Source organism: Equus asinus, chromosome 24, assembly GCF_041296235.1.
Source record: "Equus asinus isolate D_3611 breed Donkey chromosome 24, EquAss-T2T_v2, whole genome shotgun sequence".
Classification (NCBI taxonomy): domain Eukaryota; kingdom Metazoa; phylum Chordata; class Mammalia; order Perissodactyla; family Equidae; genus Equus; species Equus asinus.
The window spans coordinates 69131294-69138902 of NC_091813.1; positions in this window are offsets into that span (position 1 = coordinate 69131294).

Consider the following 7609-nt stretch of genomic DNA (forward strand, 5'->3'; position numbering starts at 1 on the left):
GTGGAAAACTCCAGGTGGGCAGAATGGTCCCCTCCCCCTTTGAAGAGGAAAGCAGCCCCTATGCCTGGAAGCTGCAGAGGCCTCACTTGCTGCAGATGCTGCACAGGATGGCGGTGTCCTTCCCTTGTTGATTTCAGACCAGGGACAGGGTGAGGTCTTACAATATCCTGAACGGGAAAGTAAGGTTCGTGCCACAGGAGGACGTGGCTTATCAGCTAAAAAAGCAGCAGGACCCGCCGACACGTCCAGCAGGCACTGAGGGTACACACGCGGGAGCGGATCTTGAGGACGTTGGAGTGAGAGACAGGTTGGTGGAACGAACTGCCCCTCAAAAATAAACTTCCCACTTAGAGACGAGTGATTGCTTCAGACACTTCCATCCTAGAGGGGAGTCATTCATCCTACGGGGGCTGATGTTTATTCCGGTTTCCCCTCGCTGCCTGCAGTGCCCCTGCAGCCCCACAGTGCAAGGACTTGTGTTGTTCTTGGTTTACTGACACGAGATCCTGAATAACATTTCCTTAAACTACGAGAGCGAAGGTGTGCCAGGAGGCACAGGATCACGAGACCCACTGGTCCTTCTGGTACCTCCCGGAAGCTGCCACACTGATAACACATTCAAACAGCCTCTCGGAGGCTCCACTCAGGTAGCAGCTGGCTGACGACACCGTTCAGGGCTGGGATCAGCCCTTCGTACCGTCACTGCCAGGATCTTGTTTGGGGGAACTTGTGCTCTCTCTAATCGAAAACTTAGGCTCTGCGGACTTAGAGCTCTAGATCCCCAAGGCGGGTGAAGAGCTTCAACCAGGGACACGACGAGGGGTCCACTGAGCCTAAAGCCTCTGGCAGTTGTGGTTCCTCATGCAAGTGGGCCCGCAGGCCAACAATCCGAGCTAATATACCAGTGGGGTCATGGACCTCAATTACCACAACGGGATGGAGTTGCTGCAACAAAATATCCGTTAGAGGCTCAGTGACAGCGGCAGCTGCCAGGGTAGTAGTTAGTTTCACGAATCCCCCCATTTTTAATGCAACTTTAGAGACTATAGCCCACAACGACCTTGAGGCCTCAACATCAGAGCCACTCGGTGTGGGCAGGGACCCTCTAAGCAAAGCCGGGAGCATCACCTGCAACCCCAGTGGACTGTGCTCTGACAGCGGCCACCCACGTGTCCGTCTCTCTGCCTCCTGCCCCAGAGCTTTACCTGGTGCCACAGGCGCCAGCTCGGCCTGCATGCAGGGCAGCCCAGATGTGCCAGGGTTTAAACCCGGGAACAGATCTCAACAGTGAAGGATGGCGGTCCTTGGACAACAGCCAGCCTCCCTGTCCCTCAGCAGGACCTCTTGGAGATTCACTCTGCGCAGCTCCTCAGTGCGTCCCCAGCGACATGGAGCCCCAGGGCAATGATCTGACTGCACGCACACCCCACCGTCCTTTCCCCTAAGCTCTCCTGCACTTCTCATGCCTTTGCTGCAATTCCTGGGGTCGCTCCCCAGGAAGACTACCCACCCCCAAGTCCTCGTCTCAGGAGTCCACCCAGGCAGTGTGCCAGGAAAAGAGGGAAGCGTTCTGACCTCAACCCTCCTTTTGGTGACTTACAGCTCACTTCAGCACATTAAGAGTTCTGAACTTTGTATAGGAATCAAAACCCAAAACAAAACAAAATCCTTTAAGCTTTTTTCTCCCCTGTATTTCCCAGACACGTTTGCACGGGTGAGAGAATGGACTTTGGAATCAAACCAACCTGGTCTGAGCGGCGGCTCCACTGTTTACTCTGAAAGTCCCCGGCCTCTCCAGGCCTCAGAATCTGACTCCAGGACGGAGATGACCATGTCTACCCCCTGGCATTGTTGTTAAGGTCAAACGAAATGGAGCCTGGCACACAGCTGGGAGTGGGAAACGGGAGACATCCTTGCAATGACTTGACAGTAAAATATTTCACTAACATGTCAGCATTGGGAAGACGAATATCTTTTGCAACGTTTTGTGTGCACTCCTCTGGGGAAGATCTCATATCTCGTCTTGTGCTGAGAGCATTGGATCCAATTCTACACGTGACTTTTCTTTTACGAAAGTCTTAAAGGTGTTTGTAGACTTGAAAAGAAAAAAGGTTTCCTATGAGTTAATTCCTGCGAGTGAGGAACCTTCGTTTATTTAGCACGTCAGTTGGGACGGAGCAGCGGCCTTAGGGAGCGTCTTTGAGGACTCCCATTTTGCTGGTTTGTTCCAGCTTCTTTGCTCGTGAAGAAGGCGTTTCAGGAGAAAGTCCTGTGCTGGGTGTGGACGGTGCTGCGCTTCTCTGCCGTCCTGGCTCGCGCTGCGATGACTCACCTGCCCAGGTGGAGGGAAGGCTGCTCTGTTACCAAAACAAACAGTGAGCGCTCTCGAGACCACAGCCAAGGCCGGCCTGCTGAGCTCCCATCCCTGCTCTGCTTCCAAAAGCAGCCCAGTGACGACACAGCTATAAATTATGAAGAGAAAAAACTGTCATGTACAAGAACATGAACAACCAGGTGTGGTTGACACGGGAGCCCCTGGACACCAAACAAGCCAAGTGAGACGGCTCAGGGGGAGGCTGGAAGGGCTGGGGGCTGAGACTTTCCCTCAGCCTCACCAGGCCCAGGACAGCCCCTCTGAGAAAACCCGTCGAGGAATCCAGGAGCCACATGGGGCAGGACCTTGTCGTTGCTCTGCATCTCAGGCCCTGCAGGTGTGGTGTTCTGAGCAAGCAACACCAATGCAGCGTTTCTGCTTACTAACGTGGCAGAGTGCCCCTTGGGTCTGCGTATTTGCAGCATGTGTGAAGAGGAAAAGACAAACGTCATTGGACTTGGCTTTGACTTTAATTGGTGACATTTCTGAATGTTGAATTGACCCTTTAGAGACCTGAACTAGAGAGTGTGGACCATGTTCCTCTTGTACCGAGTCCCTGGTACCCACCATGAAAGCTGCTCTGTGTTTCTGAGCCTCACAGAGGAAATTTGGGGAGGCAAGTGGGGGGTGCTGGAGGGATGGAAGAGGCTTGACCGACTTCTGGAAACAATCCCGGTGGTAACTTTCATCCCTACCAGCTCCCTTTGGAGGGGAGCCTGTTTGGCTATGGTGCCTGGATGCTCTGACCCCACAGCCCGGGCTGCTGGTGGGGCGCTCCTGGCAGAGGCCGCTCCGTTCTGTTCTAAGTTGTAACAGCCCAGGGGCAGCTCGGGCCGGGAGATGCCCTGCGGGCTGAGGCACCCCCAGAGACAAAGGCCTTCGTGTTTGCTTGGGGTCGACGGGAATCCGCTTTACTGTGTTGACGGCTCTGGTCTTGATGAGTCCAGCATCTGACCACCAGACATGTCACAAGAGGAGATTATTCCAACGGTAAATTCTATCAGCGTGAAATTGTCGTGGCGAACGCCAGCTTCCTACACGCACTTCAGTCCATCAGTCTTTTATATCTGCACTCAAAACCGGTTTCTTTATTTCTTATTTTTTTCTTGAAAAATGGGTTAGGCGTTGAGATGTGGATTGACTAGGTACTGGGTGGGGTGGCATTTTCGAAATACGAATTTTCACTGAAGTATTCCACTTTAAGAACATCCACTGAGTAACCAGAACAGAAAGCACAGAAGAGGCAAACAGAGGGTCCACATATGGAAACCGTTTTCGAAGTCTCACTCAGCAATTCACTTTTAGTGAGTAAATTCAGAGTTTTATTTCAAATCTAAGTGTTCCATCTTAAAAGTAACTTATTCAAACACAGTTGATAATAGCAGGTCAATTACCTTGAATCTTTGTACCAGAAAAACTGGCTGGGCAAAGCATTATACAACCTCCTGCCATGACTATTTGATGACTCATTTTATCACTGAAACAATCTTATGCCATTTAAATCGACAGGATTCATTTCTTCACCAGACAACTATCTTTAAATACACACAGACCTCTGAGTTTTCCTTTATTTCTGCAGCTGGAGAGTAAATTCTTGGGATTAACAATGGAACACAGAATAAGTGACAGGATCGGCAGCTTTTTCATTTCCCTTTCTGGCTGTCTTTTCCCACACCTGAGGTGTGTTACACTCACCTCTGCCACACCCAGAAAACACACCCAGATACTTACCAGAATTGCAAAATCCAGGACCAAGGGACTGCGTGTACAAGGAGCCAAGCTCACCAAAGAATTATCTCAAAAAGCAAAGGGCTCTGAGCACGCCATCTGTCTTCAGGAATTTTAAAACCTGCAACCACTCTGCGGAGATAAGACAAAGCAATCTTTTGACCCAATAGACCTGTTTTTAAAACTCCCCTGCCAAAATAAGTGTTACAGAAAGAGCAAGGGAAGAGAGAGTCCAGAGAGGAGCTGAGACGCACTCCACCCCAGCGCCCCCGAGCCGTCCGCTCGCACCTGGCAGAGGCACTGGCCGCGGCTCCCGTCACATCCTTGCTGCATAACTGTGTCAAATATCCTTGTTCAGAGCCATCCCCTTTCACAGCAATTTAGATTTCAAAATTCTCTGAACTCCTGTTATAATTTTACTGTTAAGTCTCTGAATTTCTTTCCGCAGCAGGGAATTAAGCATCAGAGGATGATTAAGAACGCTGACTTGTATCTTCCGCCTAAATGACAGTCAAGGTTTCGTGAGTTCAGACAATGGCGTCCAGGGAGACAATGTCCTCCCAGATGTGACAAGTGTCACTCACATCTGCCCTCTTTTAGTGGAAGATTTGTGGGGAGGAGGTGAGGGTTACATAATTAACCTGTGATTTAGAACATTTTTATATTAAAACAGGCTTAGATTAAACATTTATGTAAAAATTTAAGATGAAACATGGGGCCCATGCCTTCACTGTCCTCTGCTTAGAGAGCTGAGTGGAAAAGATTTAGCCACAACGAGGCACAGAGTGCAGAGCAGCAGTCCTTGCATGTGTTTCCATTTCTGACCAGAACGCCCGGAGTACAAGAGAAAACAAGGGACGAGAGCCAGTGTCTACATCCACACAGCCCGTGTTCCTTGTGAATGTCATGTGTCCACCATGTGTTTTTTTCTGTAATACATATGTCAAAATGTCCTGTAAACAATAATTAAGACTCACAACATTCCACACAGTGTATGGATGATGATTCTGATGTCTTATAAAAATTGTATTCAGTTAGGACCAGTAATCTGTAACGTTAAGGCAGCATCTTAGAAAGGCCAAAATTGTTGCTTCAGAAAGATGCTGCTGGGTTTATTTACGAGGCCTCTGCATCAGGCCACCCAGGCTGCACCCTCTCGCTCAGCCACACCCTGGGATGACTTGGGAAACAGCTTCTCCCTGTGGCTTACGAAGTTTGGCCTCCGTGGTCCAGTCAGAGGGAAGCGTTCCGACAGAAGGCGGTCTGATCGGGAAAACCCAAAACAGTGAGAACTGGGTTCCTCAGACACTGTGCCCTGAGATGCGTAGATCCTGAAGTTGATTTGTAAACCCCTTTTTCCCTCTCTCCACTCATCTCCTTTGGTTCCTCCCCCCAGCTCTTGCTGATGCAGCCCCGCGGTGCTCGTGCGTGACACCCTGGTGTCTGCCTTCCTTACTCCACACTCTCCACTGTCTCCACCAGGAAATGCCCCCCACACACCAGGGAGGCACAGCCCCCCTAGAGAAGTGGGGGGAGCCTAAGATCCTCCTGAGTGGTGACCCCACTGCACCAAACACCAGCACACGGTGCGTTTGTGTGCATTATTCCTGCTGTTTACTGGCCGTCCGACTGGAGAAAGTTCACACTCCTGGGCCTGCACATCTTCTCTGAACAGCTGAGAATAATTCGACCCTATCAGAGGGTCCAGGTGGAGATTACAGGGTTAGCACACGGGAAGCACATAAACCAAGCGTGACCCTCCCCTCTGGGCTTTGCTCACAGGCGACACTTCAGGCCAGTTGTCCACTGCCCGCTTAGGGTGGGAGTCTGGTGGGGGGTGGAGACCAGGCCAACCGTGGGCTCCTTGTGGGCAGACCCCAGCGAACCCCGGATTTACACCCTCCTCCGCGGCCTGCTCCTCCTGCCTCTCCGGGCCTGGCAGCACACCCTCACTTGCCGACAGCCAGCCTGAGTTTATTCTGGGCGCGGCTTCATCGCACTGTTAACTTCCCTCGATTTTTCTTCCAGAAACCTGACGAAACCTCTGCTCAGCTGTCGTTTCCCTCTTGTTACGGATTCACTCCCTCTGGCGCTTGGACACTAGTCTAACTTCTTTCTCACGGGACAGTGATGTGTTTAACGGAGTCCACTCCACCACCTGGAAGAGACGCTCCCTGGGACACAATGAGGGTGTTCCTCTAAGCTTCAGGGCTGCCACACTCGTGATAGAGCCTGTATTCACTTGCTCAGCAGTTCTCCCAACTAAAGCAATAGTGTTTAATTTTAAATTTAAGAAAAGATTCCATCACAATATTAAGCAGATTTTACTCATCTCTAGTTATGAAAATCAATTTGAAAAAAATACGCCAAAAAACCCCACATCACTTTACCCTTTTCCCTTCTCCCAAGAATATTCGAGAAATTAATAAATGAGCAGATGCACATACAAACATACTGAATCAGAGAATTGTGAAAGAAAAAGGATCCTTTGCAACCATTTTACAGGTGAGGTTACAAGAACAGAGGTGCTGTGAACTGCCCCAGGCTGCACAGCAAGCAGGAGCCCAGGCTGGGACAGGACTCAGACAGGCCCTTTCCAGGTCGTCCAGAAAACAGAGCAGGTCGATTCAGCACTCATGTTTACTACATTAATATGACTGTCTTTCAGCAGAGTTTGTAGCAAAAATCAACCTAATTAAGTTATAAGTGTACACCTCCATTGTTTTCATCTCCTTAACAAAGGAGAGCCTGTCGAACCTTAATGCCAGTCCCGCAGCGCACGGCTTTGAGGCTAAAATTACGCTCTGTAGTGAGCTCGTGTGAGAACTAGAAGACAGCATATCGCTCCTTTGTTTCATTCAATAGTAAACGGCACTTAGCACATCCGACTACTCATAGTGCCAGAGTGAGATAATTGTTTGGGAACCCAGAACTGCTTATTTAAAGGGTGGGGACTCTTAATGTAATTACAGAGCCAAAAACCACTCGGCTCCACCATGGGAAATTCATGCAATGCCTTGTTAGCCTTCAGGTGATTTCTCAAGTTCCTCACTCTCCAGAATGCTCTCAAATTCTCCTGCTCTGTTTAGGACATGGATAGATATAAGGAAATACTGGCATAAAGGAGTCAGTCCTGGTAAGCACGAACCCACAAAGAATGGAGAAGGCTGAAACAAACGGGACATTTTAGCCAAAGTGATGACAGTCCATGAATCTTCATCACAAACATTTCAAGTTGAAACACTTCAGTTCTATCAGCTCATTGGTCCCAGGAAGCTGTACTTTTCCTAAAGGTCCATCATTAGGATATCGTATTATTTATTAAGGGGAAGAAAGCTGGATGGGAAAAAATCCAAAGACAGGAGTGCCTTTACAGAACCTTGTTCCTGAGGGTCATTTCACGTGTGGGGTGAGAGCCAGTCTCTTAATCTCTACCCATCATCATCTTCCTGAATTGTCTGTGCTACTACTTGAGAAGATGGCATAATTATCACTTCAAATCCTCTA